Raw genomic sequence first — 19,866 nt, 5'->3', positions numbered from 1 at the left:
GGCAGCAAAGTAGTTCCCCAAGAAAGCTGGCACTATCCCAGTTTGGGACAATTGGGCATTAGTACAGGAACGGCTGCCAACTGCATTGGCAATGGAGTCTATGGCAAGTATTTTGGCACAGGGATGAATCGAGCAATCTAAAAAGCCCACCTACCTTTGGTTTCTCAATCCTTGTTAGTATTTTGTTTTTAAATAATACATTTCATCAACTGAGCCTTGTACAAGCATATAATATCTATATATCTCAGTTTCATATCACTGTATACCTGCAGCCAAGTTGCTTAGCATTTGGAATTAATTTTATTTAAAGAAAAAATTATTAGATTTCTATCCCACTCTTATCTTGTGGGCTCAGAGTGATTAGCCAGTAGGGTTTGGTCCCATCCCCCGCCCGAGGTACAAAAGTCTCCAGGATTGAGTCAATTGATTCCCAACTTTATTTGCTTTACTTTTCAGCACTTGAAAACCAACATGGCTGAAACTGATGCTAAGAGTTATTGAGCACCATGCTCCCCGCCCCCAAATAATTGTCTATGCAAAGGCAACCTTTATAAAAGACAATGGATCCCAGTATCTGCCTCTTCAGTTTAAATGAGATGTAATCAATGTATGCCTCTAGGAACACCCAGGGACATTGCAGTGTACTTAAAAGTCTTGGGACACAGGTCCATGACACATATTTGGATCTGAACAAGTTAAGATGGTGGGTATCCAAGGTCTCAATGGCACAGCACTTGGAGCATGTCCAGCCCTTCTTCTTGCAAAATGTTCCAAAAAAGTAGAGGAGTAGGGGGAGGGAATTCAGTACTCATTGCAATAAATACATAGCAGGGCTCAGACCCTATGGACACCCCCCACTCCGCAGTGGCCCTGGTGACAGCCATAGTTGCATCTTAAATCTATGTACAATTACTCAGAAGTAAATTCTGCCCAGCAGGAGGTGTCAGCACTTGCAATATGGAGTAACCTCTCCTCATTTTGTGTGCAGGGAACCTGTTTGCTGCTGCTGCTGCCTCCTCCTTTTGCTTATGCTGGAAAGAAAGTTCCCTCAGCACTTAATTCTCTTGTGCCCGAAGAGAGCTTAATTCCTCTGAGATGAAGAGGCAGCAGTATCAGAGCAGCCCCCCAAGTGTAGCAGCTTTCAATTAGCTATGCTACTACTTTTTTTTTAGTGCATTTTCCAGAATCTGCTTTGGTCTTCAGCATAGAGGAAATGGCCTGAATGCCCATTCTCAGTTCTGAAAAGAAATGCCTCAGGGCCACACTTCATGTCACACTGTTCATGTTTTTTAAAAAGCGTGCTTAAGCCAGACACGTTTATTTTGAAGAAAAGCTAGCTGGGCCATGATCTGGAACATATTACTAATTTAAATCAGATTCTCTGTGCTTGTTTCTCACCCAAGAACTCCCTCTTCCAAAAGCTATTCGCTGCCGCAAAGGTGCTGCTGCAGTGTGTAGCTTGGCCCTCAGAATGTAGCTAATTAGGTGTTCAAATAATTTCTACCACTCTGCAGAATACATAGGTATGTACATATGACACACCTTCAATGTGCAATAGCAGGAGCATTAATGGGAGAAGATCCTACACGCTTACAGCAGTACACTTACAGTAGGGTTGCCATATTTCAAAAAGTGAAAATCCGGATGGAAAAGTTATTGAGTTTTGGTCTGGCCAAAGTTGTTGAGCTTCTTTTGCAAAATCTCAGGGAGGGGGTGGAATGAAGTTTTTGAGCTACTTTACAGGAAATCACCAAAAACGACACTGCCGACGTGGGTTGCAAAATCTCATGCTCAGTTTGGCTTGTGGCCACTGCTTCCTTGAGATGTAATGAAGGCAGCAGCCATGACCAAACTGTAAAGCAGTGGGACCACAACAGACCAATCACAGTGGAGTCAGGAGAGTGGTTAGCGAGTTCAGTCCTCAATGCTTAAAGAACAAAGCAAGCGATTGCTGAGCCAAAATGGCCTTTGTAAGAATGAATAATACAGACATGGAGAGTTCTAAAAGCCACAATGAGCTAAACTATATGAGGATAAGTTCTAAATTCTCATACATAATGCAGAGCATAATGCAAATATATCATGTAGCTTTAATCTTTATCATTTGAAATCTTAACCAGACTCTTTCCAGTGTGATCATTTCTCCTAAAGAGAGTTATTTTAAGAATATAATAAGAGCATGACGATTTTTACTAATTATGGTGAGAGACTTGGAATATATTTAACTTCTGCCTTAGAAGACATTTGTTAGCAGTCATTCGTCAATCATTTTTAACTTGTGACCTTGCAGTGTTCAGCATGCTTTGGAAACAATGGCAAAGCGCAAGGAAATGATCAATTTCTAAACATAGCTGAGCAGTTTCTTAAAAATGTGAAATATGGACATGTTGTCTTTGAAGAGCAGGATTATTTGTAAAATGCCCTTGGCTGTGATTAACAATGTATAGCAAGCAGCTCTCAAGAGCAGCAAACCTTAGGTGTGAACAAAAAAAAAAACAACCTGCTATAGTCTATCAAAAGGAAAGAACAAATCCCAGTAATATAAAATAGGTCTCTGCTGGCCTCTTGTTGACAAAGAATAAGTAACTGGCTTTTGGCGGATGCCGGCATCCTTGACATCCTTCCCCCCCATTTTATACATGCACAAGAACATGCAAACACACCTACTAAGGAGAGGAGTACAAAGCAGACCTGTATAGAGCCAACAAGCTGGACAGGTAAAGACGGCCCAGTATTGTTCACAAACCAGACCACAATCTATACATGCACAGTACAAACAAGTGCATGCATGAGAACTGCAGTCCACAAACTACAGACAAATACACATTAGCCACACTACACACAGGTCACATCTTTGACTGTGTGAAGGGGCTTAATGCATGCACACATGAATATGTGTAGAGGTCCTTTGCATGAACCTGCCCAGTTATGAAGAGTTGCTGCAGGGGCCTTATTGTAGACTGCCTACCCTTCACCTTCAGAGGTGAGGTGAGTGGAGATTGCCAGTCCTTCTCAATAATGGTGCCCAAACTTTGGATCATACTTAAAGGAGTTCTCACTTGGTGATCTGCTGCTTTTTCAGGGCCAGCTTATTTTATTAGGCCATACCTTTTTAGTTATTTCGGTTTCATACAGAAGTTAGGCTGTAGGGAATATGCCTCATTTAACTCAGTGGGATTCACTTCTAAGTAGACACCTGCAGGACTACACTATATTTTATTCTGCTGCTATCTTTGTATGGATGTCTTGCTTGTACATGTTTATTTATGTATTAAAGTTTTGTTACATGGTCTAGGTCTAGCAGCCTACCCACACCAATTACGCTTACGATCTTGGGTTAGAGTCAGTTTCTAACAGGTTGTTCTTTGGGTGTTAGTGACATGGCTGCAGAACAGCCAAGGAACTAAGCCACAACCTTCTTAACACAATTTGTGATGGATATTGCTGCGTTGAGTTACCTTCAGGCATCCATCTTGCCACCCTTCGTGATATTGCATGATCACGCAAGTATACTGACTGTAGTGCGATAGACACCAGTGTATTTAGAAGGAAGTTTCAGCATTTATCTTTATGTCAACTTTTAAATATATGTGGCCTTAGTAAAGCTAGGCTATCAGTCCTTGCCTCTGAATTGTATAGCAGGGAATGAATAACATTTCATCATGATCTACTGTGTTGATGCAGTATGGATGATGATAATTTTTTGGGTGGTAGCAGACATAACCTGTTGAAAAATTTGAAAGTAAGAATGTTTTCTAGCAACACTAGTGGAATGACATTGCTTTGCGATTCCAGTGTTCTGGTGTCACCTTTATTCTTGTAAGTGAGACAGATGAAGCATCTTTCAATTTCTGTGGGAAGATTTCACTCTGAGCAGATGGGCTTGTAAAGTCCTTTCTGTTTTCTGGTAGGCTTTATTAAAATATTCTTCTGTTATGCCATTCGTCCCTTGCTAGCATTGTACTATATTTCATTTCAAGGTTTTTTTTTTTCATTTCACTTATGGATGTTGTTAAATTTGCTCAAATAGTAGAGGCTTTTGACTTCAAAAATGACCTTCAGAAAATCTTTTGAGATGCTACTTTCAATGGAGCATAAATAAATATATTGCAAGGCTGCATGCTGGTTATTCTAAGCTTAATGAGGACAAAGTAGACCGCTTGCTGTAGTAGCACCTCCAAAACTCCAGGAAACGCTGTTTCAGTATTGAATAAAGGGAGCACTGTTTCTTCTTCAGTGTTGACGTTTTTCATGGCCAGTATCCAGGAAGAAGATACAGGACAAATAGAGCTAGTAGGTGATTAAATTCTCAGGCCTTTTCTGCGTGAAGAGAGGTGTGTGTGTTTTTGTGATTCAATTAGGCAGGAGTCTCAATGGAAACTGAAAGGAGAATAAGAAAGCCTCTGTATTAGGATTGCCAACTTTTTCTTAAAACTGGCCTAATCTGCAGCCATTAGCCTGGCAATAATGTTTATTTCCATGCCATAAAAAAGGACCAACTGCCAATTTGTGCAGATTAAACTGCTCTTAAAGGCAGAAGAGCTGGCCAAACTCCCTCCCCCACTCCACCTTGCCCACCCCCAATCAGATGCCAATGCTAGGGTGCATCTGTGGAACTCCCTTTTGGCTGCTAAATTAGGCTCTGCCAGACCCCATTCCTGTTGACTCCATCTTCATTCTACTATATTTTTACCTTTCGGCTCCTAAAGGTAGGAGCAAGAGCTGCTTCTGCACTGGTGGAGGAGGCAAGATTCACTTCCCGGATTCATGCTAGCTCTTTTTCACTGTGCCATCCACACGTGTCAGAAATAAGAAAATGCTGTCTACCTATAATCTTGTCCACATGGTCACATATATGGGGCTTTCTCTCTGTCTGTGGAGAAGCTGCTTTGCTCCACCATATAGATGACGTGACATATGACGTACAGATGACGTAACATATGAGCGAATGCCTATTCATGGCGTGTTTCTCAAACTTAGGTCCCCAGCTGTTGTTGGACTACAACTCCCATCATCAGTTAGTCCTCAAATCCCATCCACAACTCTCACATGCACACCTGCCCACATGTATCTCACTTGCAGAGTGTTTCCTGAACCTCCTCACCTCAAGAACATCCAGGAGTGGGTGGACGGAAGGGACAGTGCTGCAACTTCTCTTCCACGACCTGGGATGGTGCAGAGACAAGGTGGTGGTGAGGGGGACAGCCCTAGGTGAGGCAATTCAGCACTCCCTCCAATGCACTCACTGTGCAGTGAGGCTGCTGCCAGGAGGCCAAGTCAGTGGCCTCTCTCCTCCCCGCTGGCCATTTCTGAAAACATCCAGTGGCCCATTTCTTTACAGGCCCCTAAATAGATAAGAAGAACTGGATCAGACCAAAGGCCTATTTAGTCCAGCATCCAGTTTTGGACAGCGGCAAACTGTATGTCCATGGGAAGCCCTTGTGTTGAGGCTGCTCACAGCAAGTGCTAGAGAGGTGCACAGTGCTGTTTCCAAGTTTGAGATAGCTGTAGGGTGGTTGATCTGTGATTGTAATAGAGATTGGATTGAAGATAGCTGTTGGGCATCTCAGTGGCTCCCCTCCTTGAGTAGGCTTACCACATCACTAGTGCATTCTCTTTGTTATGCCTCTTCCTATGTGCTGAGTCTGCACAGCTGTCCAGAGGAGGAGGGCAAGGTGGACAGAGGCTCTTTGCTCCTAGGAGAGGGCAGGTGAATAGGCATGGGGACTCCAGTGGTTGGCAGTGGGCCCCTTCCTGGGGAATGCGCTTCTGCAGGTGCCCAGCAATGCCAACCTGTGGGACCAGCGTAGGATGAGTGCTTCAGAAGCACAGCTTGTCACAAATGGACTGGAATAAAAGAATGGCTGGTATAGTAGTGCTGTGCCTGGTTTGTGGGTTGTAGGTCATTAAAAGAAGTAGTTATGCTACAGCCCTTTGTGGTGTCGTTCTTTATCCTGCAATTAATTTAAATGTTTGTGTGTGTGTGTGTGTGTCTGTGATCAGGTGTTCTAGTTATTGCATATTCATTGTGCTGCAGTCATCTTCTGATTGTTTATGGAATTCCTACGTATTACATTAGATGTGTTTATCCAACATTGCTTCACATCCGTTAGTAATTCATTGGAACATTACCGCTTCTCTTGTTTTTCAGCTTGCAAAACAGTGATGCCACAGAACTGACCACATTGATCACAGTAAGTAATTCTTCAGTTACTGACACGATGGTAATTCTTTTTTTAGAGAAGTGTGAATCATGTGGTGAAGTATAAACAGAAGTGTGAATGAAAAAACGCGTTGGGTTCAATCGAGAAATCAGTGCAACTTAAATATATCGTTTGGGGTTTCATGTCCCAATTAGTTTCAATCAGATTTGTGGCTCATGCAGAATTCCACTTGTCCTGCCATTTCCCCCCAGGAAAACCCAATCTTTATTGCTGAATTGGAGCAAACCTCAACCGGGTTTTCTGCAGATGGGTACTTGATTCAGCACTAAAAAGCTGGCTTTCCCCTGGGAAAGCAGTGTGGCAAACAGAAAACCACTCCAGCCCATGCTTTCTAGGCAGTGGACAAGTAGTAGTGTGGATGAGCCTTTAAGCATGCCTAACTAAATAATATGGCACCTCCTAGTGCTTTGTACCAGTGTAGTGGCAGTCTCACTCATAGTAGTTGATGCAATATGTTGTGTTGTACAAATGTTACATGTCTGGGGTGGCTGCTTAATGTATAACCAAAAAATAAGAAATGCATCGCTCCAAAAAAATGAGGTTTGCATAAAATACATGTGCTCATTTATATATTAATTAAGTGGACCAAGAAACAGAATCTCCCAATCCCTAATTATCAGTACTGTCAGAAGTATCAGGTTTTAACACTGTGTACCTGGCTGGTGAATGAAGGGGATCTACCTCCTAGAGCATCAGCGTCATAAGTAGGAAAGAATTAAAAAATGGCAACGAAGCACTGAGACTTGTTCTTCTTGACAGATCATTCATCCTTGCAGGATTGCAGCAATAATGTCCACATTGTAGTACCTATCCCCTTGTTTTACTCTTACTATTGTCACACATGGAAATGGTGGCCTCATTTCTAAGTGAAATTATACACTGGTTGCTATTTGATATTATCATTATTATGGTTCATTTGCTGCATTTGCTGCTGACAAAATTCAGTTTCCAGTCATTGGTACAAATTAACAAGGTGTTTTTTCGTTTTCATTCGGAAGTTGCATTTAGCTGAAAGAAAACTGTTGGTGAGGGGCGGGGGGAAGAATGTTATGATCTGATGGTTTCTGTCACATTTAAGTGCAAGATCAGGGGCCTGGCTTTACAATCCTAAATACACTGTCGCATTGAAATGAATGGGACTAAATTTCTAATTATGACTGTGACCCCAGGATCTGCATGGTAGAGGCATCCACATGTGGCTTGGGTCTCCTTTTAAATTTGTATCCTGTTAAATCATGAATCATGTGCTTAATGTAATCTATGGTTTGTTGGTTCCCTCTAGTGCTCATGGTAGGATCTCACTCTGTACGTTTGGATTGGGGTATAAGGTTGTAAACCTAAGGTCAGAACTGAACATTACCTCTTCCTTGATAACATGACCTTATTTTGTGTCCTGATACCATATGAAACTGGATTTTTTGCTTTAGTCTGCATCACTTACGCTGAACCTTATTTGCCATTTTTCTGAACACTTGCTTAGTTTATTGAGACGCTTTGGGGGCACTTTGTAAGATATGCAGGTTGTGCCTTGAATAATTTGGTGTCACCCACGATCTTGGCTTCTTCACTGCTCCTTCCGGCCCCCATATTATTGATGAATGTTAAATAGCACTGGACCCAACACACTTCAGACCTTGGGTCTCAATGTGCAAAATTTGAGGCTGGGATGTGATACCAGGGGCGGAGCTGCTACCTGTGCCCCCTCCATACTTCATTCTCCCTGCCCCATTCTTTGAATGACTATTTCCTATAGCTACCGGCAGCCTGTTCTCAAGGCAACTCCTGGGACAAACTACAGGCGGCGTTAAATGCAGCTTTGCAGCTAAAGGTGTTCACACCATGCATTCAATGCACATTGCCTCCCCCAAGAATCCTGGGAACTATGGTTTGTTATTGGTCCTGGGAATTGAAGCTCTGTGAAGGGTAAAATACTGTCCCCAGGATTCTTGGGAGAGGGGGTGTGCTATAAAATGTATCGTGTATACACAGCCTCTGTGCAGATCCTTAAAAATGGAAATTGCACCAGCTTGGTTGTGGTGGTGGGGTGATAATTAATGAAATCAAAACAGGCATAGGGAAGGAATTTGACTTTTCCTCCCCTCCCCTGCTCTGATATTGAGGAAGACCACTCCAAATAACTGATATTAGGAGCCTATGAACAATTCTTCCCCCCTCACTCCTCGGCAAATACTCATTTCAGAAGAGGGATTTTCTTCAAGACTGGAGCAGGGGATCAAAGGGTCAGAGCATACTCCCTTGCTGCATGTATTTATCAATCACGCTCTTGGAAAATAGAAAATTTTGTGTCTTAGTGGGTCTGTGCATGTTGGGTGTGTAGGTGGCACCTTCAAAGAGATCTGTTATCTTTTCATTATTTTTGATTGTCAGAAACAGGGTTGCCTCCAAGACAGAGTATGGAATGGTTAAAAGGGAGGCTGTTATTTGTCTTTTGCCGTCTTAAGATAAAAGGTGGGCATTTATTCTTTGCTGCTGTGTTTAACTGGGTCTCACTTGGGCAACATTGTGCCGGGTAACATTTAGCTTCCCTTATTCGGCGCAAGCTGAATATTTTACGATACTCTGCAATCTTGTATTTCAGTAGCGACCTTCATGCCTGCATCCCAGGGGTGCTTTACAATCAGTAAAGTTAAAATTAGATCTGGTAGCACAGGAGGAAAAAAAATTGCTAAAACAATCATTTTAGAAATGCTGACTAAAAGAAATAATTTTTTAAGGTTAGATTCGAAAGGCCCGCAAGTTGGAAATGCTTTCCGCTTGTAACTGACAGCATGTTCCACAGCCGAACGTGAAGCTATTAAAAACCTCTCCATGCAACCTTACAAATAAATATTTAGGAATGGAAAAGGGACTGGTATCTGCTGATTTCGGAGAACAGCCAGGTTCATACGGAGAGAGCAAATCTATTAAATAGTTGGGGGGGGAGTGATTTAAAGGTCAAAAGAACAATTTTGTAGCGAATACATTGCTTAGTAGGGTGCCCGTGATGTGACAGCAAAACAGGAGGAAGATAAGATAACCTGCAACATGTAAGATGGAAGCAACCACAGAAACTGCAGAACCAGGCAAGTAGAGGGGTGAGGGTTTGTTATAATGAACCCATGAAAATGAAGAAGAGAACACCTAACTGTAGAAAAGAACAGCTACCATTTACTTAAGATGGTGGGCACTGTATTGAAGTTTTAAGGTGGCAATCCTAGGCACACTTTCTTGAGAGTAAGACCCATTGAACTCTATGGGAGTAAGGCCCATAATTACCGAATGGACGTATTTAGGATAGGGTCCATAGCTGTCAGGGAACTGCCATCAGAACGAGAGACGGAGGCAGGGCCACCCAGCGATGCCGGAGAGGGGATGAGCAGGGGGGAAGGATTTCAACGCAATACCCATAGAGAAGAGAGGGAGATGGAGGAATTGGTGACAGGGCTCCAAGACCCTTCCCCCGACGATAGTGGAGAGAGCGCTGGGACGCCCCTGCCTTCCCCTTACTTGCGCAGACGCGTTCCGCGCAGAGAACATAGGAGGAGACTCGGGGTCAAACAGCTTTTATGCTGGAAGAGGTTCAAGAGACGCCCACTCTCGGATTCTGCAAGTGACTAACAGGTCATGGAGGGCGAGTTCCGACCCTGGGCATGGTTGGGGCAAGCAAGCTAACTGAACTGAAGTAAGGTTACGCACAAGTAACCCCTAACAACCATTACAATAGCAGTACAGGGCAATGTATGTTACTTTTTTTGTTTAATAGTTCATCTCAAGTCCTCCTAGATAAGTGGAAATTACGTTTTTAAAGTAAGTGTGAGGTGTGCACATGATTGCTAGCAACAGTTTATTGCCGCATTACAGTGTAAGATCTCCTGATAAGCTCTATTTATTTGTTTTCTCTCTTCCCACCCATGCAACTACCACCCCTTGCACTTTTCTGCCCTGCAGCCTCCCTCCCCCCCCCCCCCATGTGTTGGTGGCTGAATGTCTACACTAGATACTCTGGGCAATTAAATAAAATCCAAGGTTCTAAAACATTGTGGCGAGTCTAGTCAAGTAGAGCTGTTCCCTTCTGCGAATGTTCTGACCCCAACAAATGAGGAGGAGTGGCTGTTAGGGACACACATGAGGCAGAGAGGACAATGGGTTAATTCCTGCACCAGTATTCTGGTGCAAGAGAACGAGTGAATAGACGTATAATTTTGAGAATTGAGGGACTGCAAAGGAGAATCGCCTACAGCAGGCTTGCATAATTTATAACACACCGGCCTGAAATCAGGGCCTCAATAAACCCGTTATTTATTTCTTGCTTGGGACAGCAAAACAGGAGGTACATGACCGAGGGAGTGTGTGGAACACAAGTTGGGCAGGTCTGCACTGCAGTATCCCAAGACTAGTGCCAGGCATAGGTTATAGCAGACTTTGTTTAGGTGCTGTTGACGCAGAATTTATATCTCTTTGGAGCTTCTCTCACACCTGCATGAGTGTTTTTGCTAAGCACAGGTTGTTGGAGAGCCAGTGTGGTGTAGTGGTTAAGAGCGGTAGTCTCGTAATCTAGTGAACCAGGTTCGCATCCCCGCTCCTCCATATGCAGCTGCTGGGTGATCTTGGGCTAGTCACACCTCTTTGGAGTCTCTCAGCCTCACTCACCTCACAGAGTGTTTGCTGTGGGGGAGGAAGGGAAAAGGAGATTTTTAGTCGCTTTGCGACTCCTTAGGGTAGTGAAAGCGTGAGGTATTAAATCCAAACTCTTCTTCTTCTTCCTCTTGGATTGTTGGGACCAACAGGGTTACCTGTTGTTCTGGCTCAACTGCAGTACAGACAGACAGAGCCTAATAGCGGGTTCAGAATAGCCACAGTGTGGTTTCAGAAATGTCCTTGAGGATCCTACTGTTGTCAAACAGACACAGGCTACATCCTGAATATGTGAGCAGATGGAGAGCCAGTTATACACTTAATGAGTCCTACCATTTATTCTTATGTCCAACCTGTGTTGTTTCCAGGTCAGCCAGAACCTTCTCCTAATAACTTCTTTATGAGCATGTCGTGTTTCATTAACAGACCATGAGAACAAATTTGGTTACTCAAGTCTGACTCTCCCATGTTACTAGTAGTCCATAGGACACACAAGGGCTGAGCCCTATGTCATTTCACTCTCCCCAAACTTTTCCCTGCCCTGTGTGGAACGCAAAGATATTTCCTTAGATGGATGGGTGGCACATAGCATTAATCTATCCTGCCCAGTGTAACGTCGGATCGGAAGAAGGAATTATTTCATAGAATCTTAAAAGACACATCTTTATTATTCAGGATGGAATTCAGTGTTGCCCCAAGAAAATTGTTGTGCTTGCCTGACAGCACAATTTCCCCTTTCCTCCCCTTGTGTGCTGTTCTGGAGTTTTTCCTGATCCTCCAGAACATATTTCGGTGGCGGGGGAAGACGGTGGAAACTAGGTTGCGCAGGTTTAGTTGAACACAGCCCTGCATATTCCTCACTTGCTAGTAATATGTTTCTTATTTTAAATACACAATATTAAAAAATCCGTCCAGCACAAATCCTTCTCTCCCCCCTTCTTAATTCCTCCTTTAATAATTTGAAAGTCGATGTGTATTTTCTAAAACGATATTTCAGTCTTAAATTTTAATTATTTCAGGGCAATCTTGACTCAATGTAGGTCTTTTTGAATTGTTCTTACTAGTCAGTAGGGAGCCTACCCCAAATAATGGCCTCTCTTTCCTTTCTTAAGGGTGATGATTCATGTTATTCTGGTTATAGTGTGTTCTCAGACCCAGCATGAAACCACAAATTTTGCTTTAATATCCTGAAATATTATGGAAACACTGTTACTTGTTTCCCACAGATGGTTCAGAAAGAAAACTAAAAATCCACCACTTTCTATTTGCACAGCACCTGCAGATTTAATTAAACCTTTGCTTCTATATAATAACAATAATTATAACTGAGAAACCTAAAAGAATAAGATCTCTGCACACCGTTTTAAGTGTTTGCAATAAGTAAAACTGTTTAAAATGGAAGGCAAGAAGTAATTACACATCTCAAGATTATTTTTTAAAAGAATGTAGTTTTGCAAAACATACATGTAGATTAAAAAGAGACAAATATTAAGGTTGAAGTACTGCAAATGAATATGGAGCTGCTTGGTGTTTGTAATTCAGAGACTCATTTGCTGACAAATCAGCAGTAAAGATTAAGCAAAATCTGCATTGTGTGACTGAGGAATACAGATTAGCTCAAAGGAGAAAATTGGCAATGGAGAATGAAACTATTTTTGCATAGTATAGTCATTAAAATATCAAATCTCCTTCTCTTCCTCCTTCCTTGCACCAAAACTTTGAAGTGCAAAAACTGAGAATTCATATATTACATGGTTACTTCATCTGAGGTGCTTTATGCAAAACACCAGATGACAAACAAGGTTTCAACATAAACTGTTTGATTATGCTGTTATGTCTCCCATTAGCCAGCTACGTGAGAGTGAAAGAAAGAAGAAGAAGAAATAAATATTTGAGAAACATTTGCTCCTGTTAATTAGATACTGGGACCAAAAAAAAAAAAAAAAGCCAAACTTTGCCAAATTGATCACAGAGCAATCCAAACTCTTGGTGTAGAGGGTTGGAGTATATGGAGGTTTGTCCTTCCACTTAGCTCTCCTGTCCAGGCAGAAATGACACAGGAGCACCAAACTGCTCCTTTGGAGGGCTGTCCACCGCAGTAACCATTGGATGGCTCCAGGTCCATTAAGAGTCTGCTGGATTCCAAGCTGGTTTCACTGCTGTCGTGCAACGACATCATTCCTGATTGCTGCGCCAGCCTAGAACTGGTGTGGCAGTCGGGTCAACATATGTCCTGATTGTCTTGCCCTCCCCCAACCTTCTGCTGCTGCCATGAGAGCAGGGCTGCAGATGCAGTGATGGCCCTGCTGCTCTACAGTGATCCACCAATAGGATTGGCATGGGGGTTGAGCTGTGCCTTTGCTGTGTTTTAAAGACCATGTCATTTTGTGTGTGTACGTGTGTAGATATATTCATTATTCTATATGAATAAAATACAAATATTTCAAAAGAAATAAAATATAATGTCTAGGTAACACATACTTTGAACAGGAGTTCTTAACCTGTAGTCAATGAAGCCCCTGGGGTCTATGAATGGGCTTCTGTGGGTCTGTGAACTAGGCACAAAAAAGATCGGCCCCCCCCCCCCATATTGCATAAATTGTATGCAGAATTTTATGTGAATGTGTTTATGTGCATTTTCATGATGAGGGGACCCATAGCTTTAGCCAGATTCTCTTTTCTTTTCTTTTCTTTTCTTTTCTTTTCTTTTCTTTTCTTTTCTTTTCTTTTCTTTTCTTTTCTTTTCTCTGTAGCTAGGCATGGCAGCGTTACCAACTTCCCTGACAAACTCTGAACACATTGTACAACCCACGTACACAAAACCGACAGCTTTTTCCTTTTCTTGCAATAGACGAGTGAAGCACAATTTTCATTTTGTGTCAACACAAAAGGCTGGTAGTACAGTCTTGGAAGTAAGGCCCAATGAACTCAATGGGACTTACTCCTGAGTGGACATGCAGAGGATTGCATGGTTTGAGTTTGTTAACCCATCAAATTCAAATTTTCCACCCCATATGTGCTGAGGCTTGTATCTGTTCATGTTTTGCTTGATTCCTCTATAGGCATGCAGTTTCAGCAACTTTATTTGCAAACAGAAGAACAGAATGTATTTCTTGAAGAACTGAAACACTGATTGTTTCATCCTAAAATACAGCAGAGAGACCAACTCAGTTGCTGTCTGTACAAATTAACATTTAAAAATGCCTTCCCTATATTTATTTAGCATATTTATCGCATAAGCAAGTTACACAAACTTTGTTGTAAACAACAATTTGTTTGGAAGGTTTTGGCATTTCCTAAGCAATTGCAGCTAAAAGGAATTCTCAAGGTTATATTCAAACATATTACTGCTGTTTAACTAATAAAAACAGGTTGTCTTAAAAATAGAAGGATGCGACTGAAAATTCCGCTTACATCTGAATCATTCTCATTGCCATCTGTACAGTAAAGCTTTATAAACTACTTATTCCACCCAACAGATGCTAATCATTGGCTGACAATAAGCAATGAAAAACTATCCTTTATCCCTTTTAGGAAATAGGCACAATACACTTTATCCATGTCTACTCGGAAGTAAGCCCCACTGAGTTCGAAGAGACACACACATAGCTGAGACTAGGAGTAGGTCCCATTAAATTTAAAATGGTCTACTTTTGAGTAGATATATACAGGGTTCAGCTTTTGCTGCTGGATAAGTGTGTATTGGATTGCTGCCTTACAGCACAATCTATACAGATTTGGTCAGAAATAAGTCACATTGAGTTCAAAGGGGCTTACTTCCAGGTAAATAGCAACTTGATTGCAGCCAACATACTCTTGTGGATTTATCATCATCAACAACAAACACTGTTACTCTAAAATACTTGCCCAAACATCAGAAATACAATGTATATAATTTACTATAAAAGGCACATATGCCTACTGTCATTTTAATAGACATTTACATGATAATCCAAAGCACATTTAGATTGAAGCTTTATGCTTTGGCTTCTGAGCCCAGTATACTGTATGTGCATGTTCCACTCACAAAAGAGGACACACATTTGCATACACATTGGGTATTTCCATACACAACTGTGCATTCTTTTTGGCGTGTGGGGAGGAGGCTCAAAAATAAATCGGAGGTCTCAACAAAGTAATAAGACATCTGATACACATAATTTGAACGGGTGAAAGTTTCCCCATAATTATATTATCATACTAGAAAAGGTATACTGTAACCTGTTAATAATCTGTGTGCCATACAGGCTATTAAAGGCAGAAGAGCCCTGTTCTCACCCAGTGCCAACAACTTGAGTTTCGTGAGTTGCAAATCAGTGACGTTCCTGTCGGTCTTTTGTCATTTGGCTGGTAATACATGCATACAAGCAGATGCACATGCTTGGATCAATTCTAGGTAAAATAAATAAATAAACAATAAAGCAAGAAGTGTATTCTAAGAACATTTGTTGTGGTTATTTATTACTTATACTTCATAAAGACTACACTTTTCAGGTTTTTTGAGCAAAACAGATTGAAGCCTTTGACATTAATATGCCCATTTAAGTAGTGATACCAGAAGCATCAACCTACTCCTAAGAATCTCCCTATTATCCCCGTGGGTGTAAAAGCAACTAAACGCCCCCCCCCATTCCCCACATTGCTGCTACAATCAACAGGTCCCCCAACTAGGCCCATGCAGAGGAGGAGGGGCAGCCAGGTACAATTGCTCCTGGGCCTCAGAGGGCTAAAATAACGGGGGGGGGGGGGCTGCCAGGGACTGGCTGCTTTTTTTGTTTTTGTTTATAAATTTGTTCTAACAAGACTCTCGTCCCAGACTTCAAACAAGCCTGCCTCCAACTGCATTTCTCCCAAAGTACCCCGGCACCAAGAGACTGGATAACAAGAGTGGAGGTGCCTTACAATGTGCTCTCCTCCCCCCCACCCCCAACAACACTAGATTACTGTGCAGGGCTAAAATAACCCATGCTTTCTCAACCACAATACCCCCACCTTGCAGCATGGATATTCTAATGGCATATTTTATTTGTATTTGAATTGGCAGTGCAGCTTTTCGTTGTTACATTTTTGTGTTTACATTTTTGTCATGAAATTAAACCTAAGTTAGGAAGAGCATGGATGTGTCTTTGCCACTACTTTTTGCAGTAGAATGAACACACTACTGCCCAGTCACAGCTACACCAAAATTCTGGATTTCTCGGTTATTTTCTCTGTGCAACAGCCAAATTTCAACCACTAAAAAGCCAACACCCTTCAAAATGACCCAGGAAGTCCCTTAAAAATGAACAAGGTAGTCCTCCATTGCCAGAATCTAGATAAAAACTAAAGTAAGACATGCACCAAGAAAGACCACGAAACAGCTTCAGAATTTCAGAATGTTTCCTCCCATCCTTTTTTTTCTTTTAATAAACACATGTGAAAAGATATAACTGAGGAATAATCGTGTGCTGTTCATGGTTTCTTGTATTTTTCCTTGTGAACTGCACTCACTGATGGGCACACTATTTCTCCAGTTTGCTGCACAGATCACCCAAGGATATGTGCAGTCTGTGCAGAATGTCATGGTACCTTTAAGGATGGCATACACTGGATCAGCACACAGAGCCCCTCTCCTGTTTCTTCCAAATTTTGTGCAAACATGCCCTAAATATGCCGATGGGCTCAAATAATTCTCATCCCCACTTTTTGAAGTTAGGTAACGGTAACTTGTCTTAAAGCGTGTTGGGAAAATGTAATAGCAGAAAATTGTTCCAGTTTTAAACTTCTCCAATTTGGCAGGGAATATAAAATGGTTCATCGGGAAGTGGCTTAAATGCCTATCAGCTGCATAAAGCATGGATGTGGAGCTTGCAGAGGGATGTGTATGTATCATCTGTTTTAGATGTGTTACAGAGGTGATGTCAAGGTGAAAGCAGACTTGCAGAATGGTTGGAAATCATTGATATTCTGACTCTGAGGCTGTAAATGGCTCTGTGGCAGATGGAGTCTTTGTCAAGGAAGAAAAATGGCAGCTCTGGAGCATCAGAGATGTTTTTGCTAGCAGCTCAACTCACAGGCTGTGACCTTCCAGTGTTCAGGAGTTATGTTCTTGCTTTAATAAATTGTCCCCTGCTTTTTATTCCTTAAAAGTAGACAAATAGTAGTCATCATAATTCAGGACAAATTGAGCTGTTTCATTATAAAAGAAGCATAAGCCTGCTTTATTACCTAAATGTTTTAAGCGACAGCTTTTAAGTGTGCTTGCATTTCTAAATGAGAAGGGGGGAGAGGGGGGAGCACTAGAAATGTGCTTTAGCTTGGTCTCATGATTAAAATAAAAAGGGACAAAATTATACAAAGGAGATGGCAAGATCCCCCAAAGCTAGCATTGCTCCTGAATACCCATGGGATAGGAGAGAAAAGAAAAGAAAATATATAGGAGTACAAATATTAAAATGTCTATGACTAACAAGGATGGTGAAAATTATGGTACCGTGAACACGTTCAGAACTTTTAGTCATCCTTTGGTATCCTCTGTGTGTTACACTATAATGGCTTAAATTAGTCCAGATCAGAGTTAAATGACAAACCAAGAATATCAGACTAAATACTGCTAATGTTTAATCCTGTATATACACCCCCTAATGGAGTTACTGCTTTATGGTAGTTGCCATAATTGATTCAGGAAAGCACCTAGGAATTATTTTATGTGTACAAAAGATGATGCCTTCTTCATCTGGAAAATATGAATGCAGACTATATATATATAGATGCACTTGTGCATGGAAGTCTTGTGATTGTTTTCAGAAAGGGTCTAATTTGGTTTTGTGAACAACTGAACACAAAGATTTTCTAAGGATTTTTCTAAACAAATTAAAAAAGGAGTTTGCCTGCAGGACTACTCTTTGCTTGAAAACACCTTCTCCCGAGTTGTCCCATTCATTTAAAGGGAAGTAGTTTCAGCATTGTATCTTAACATCTTCAAATTATGTTGAGCTCACTTCATAGCACTGAACTGTGATCCATAATTCAGATTTTAACCTGTAGCTTTGTGAAAGATTAATGTATCATACAGATACGTGAATAATTCCTCAAACATTTGTGTAAATCAGGTTCATGTAATTTTTAAGTATTCTCTAACTAGATAATTTAGAATCTTCTTCTCTTCAGGTAATAATAATCTTTTAAAATGATATCACTCTTGTATTTTCTAAGGGCCTAATCTGCTTACTTTAATCTGTGGTGGAAGCATTGGTGCCAATGGGAGTTGCATTTGGCCCTAAGAGCATATAACGTCATGTAAAGGATGTTCAATTGGACGGTTGACCTATATTGCAGAGCAATAAATAATTGTTAAAATTAAAATTGCAAGCCCTTCATAACTATAAGCCTCCTGGGCTGCACTTTATCCCACTTGACAATTGTTAGAATTATAGAAAGCAATCACAGTTCATCACTAAGGAAAGTGACCCCATGCTTTCCAGGGTCAAGGTTGTTGCATTAAAATCTGTTCTCTTTCAAACTCTTGAGGTTGTAGTTTTTGCTCCAGAATGTGAGCCCATTCGATTCAACCGTTATCTGTGTACCATTCCTTTGTAAATGTAGTTTGAACCAGTTTCTTTGGGGGAGAAAAATAGAAGCCTGGAAATTATTTGGTTATGGTGACTCAGATTACTCGTTTATGTCACTTTCTTCTTCATCATCTTCTTCTTCTTCTTCCTGAAATGTGTTGCATTTCAATGAGCATTAGGAGGACCTGCCTTTACAATAGATGTTGGGAAGCCTCTTATCAGCTGTCATTGAACTTCAAGCTTGAGAGTGAAGGGCAAAGTTTTTTAAAAAAAATTTTTTTGACAGAAATGAAACTGACATTAAAAATCCTTGAACTCCCCCAGCCCTTTGTGACTTTGGCAAGAACTTTGGACCCTTAAGGAATGCAAGATTGACTTCCGAGTGCATGAAGTGTGAGGAAGCATGGTTGCATTAAAGGAATTTAATGTGAGTGCTTTTTTGAGGTGTGCTCATATTGCAGTTTGCTGACCTGTGGAAGCTGAGAAAGCTTCAGCAATTTGTGCTTCCTCAGACTGTGCAGTGCTGTTAAAAAAAACCCCACAATTCAGACCTTCCTGGTGTTGCACTGCCATGGGCATTGACTTGAAGATAAGAAAAATCACTGAGTACTCAGCAAAGAATGGTAATCTGAATGTAATCGAAAAGAATGGTAAGTATATGTAAAAAAAAAAATCCCTTCTGCAGGTAATATTTGCATATTTCTCACCCCTCTTCAGCCCTCCATTCCACCTTTCACCCACCCCAACTTTCTGGAGTTGACTTGATGGCGTTGTTGGGGCCTTCCCTCCTCTGCTGGGCCAAGAGCTCTTCTGTGAGTGGGGTGGATTCCACCAAACGTTTTTTCAACAAAACAAAACTTTGAACAACCAATATGCTATCTGACAGACTGCTTTTGAATTTCACCTCAAATTCCTCCTGCCTTCCAAGACCGAAGAAAGGCGGAGTTGTAAGGTTTTTTTGGGGGGGTTGCTGTTCAAGAAAACAAACACATAGGTTCACAGAACTAGTTTAATATTCTGTAAGATAGGAAATATCAGGCTTGTAACTTAATTCGTAAAATTTGCTGCACAAGCAAGCGTACAATTGGTTAGGATGCGCCCCTGGAAGCAACTTTTGCACCCCATTGTAAGCAACTGTAATGTTATGCTAATACCACAGTACAAGTGTTCAGGAATAGGATGCCAGGATGCAAACAACGTGGTGTCAATAGCGATATCCATTGGTTGTACTAGATCCCAGGGTACGGTCTGAGGGCACCACTTTGCTCAAGCAAAGCAGGCTTAGGACTGGTTCCATAATGGAAGAAAGATGGGAAAGAAATGTCAGAAAATAAATAACAGATACGATGAATTGTACCTTGTAAACAATAATAAGGTTTAGATGGATGATCGTTCCAACCAAGCCCATGTTTATCACTACCACAGTGGCTTCTAAAATGTGGAAGTGCCTTAAAGTG

The 19,866-nt window shown here is 41.4% G+C and overlaps 1 protein-coding gene across 7 annotated transcripts in view; it reads left to right on the top strand.

The window, feature by feature from the left end:
• Positions 1 to 19,866, top strand: part of BAZ2B (bromodomain adjacent to zinc finger domain 2B) — a 183,636-nt gene that overhangs the window by 44,888 nt on the left and 118,882 nt on the right. For all 7 annotated transcript variants that reach the window (XM_083702747.1, XM_083702743.1, XM_083702756.1 and 4 more), the window contains exon 2: positions 6,152 to 6,194. The gene's annotated coding sequence lies outside the window, so the exon portion shown is untranslated. The remainder of the gene's footprint in view (positions 1 to 6,151; positions 6,195 to 19,866) is intronic.

The sequence above is a fragment of the Podarcis gaigeae genome, assembly GCF_964106915.1.
Source record: "Podarcis gaigeae genome assembly, chromosome: 1".
In the NCBI taxonomy this organism is placed as follows: Eukaryota; Metazoa; Chordata; class Lepidosauria; order Squamata; family Lacertidae; genus Podarcis; species Podarcis gaigeae.
Note: the sequence above shows the minus strand (reverse complement) of the source record. Positions and strands in the feature narration are given on the sequence as shown.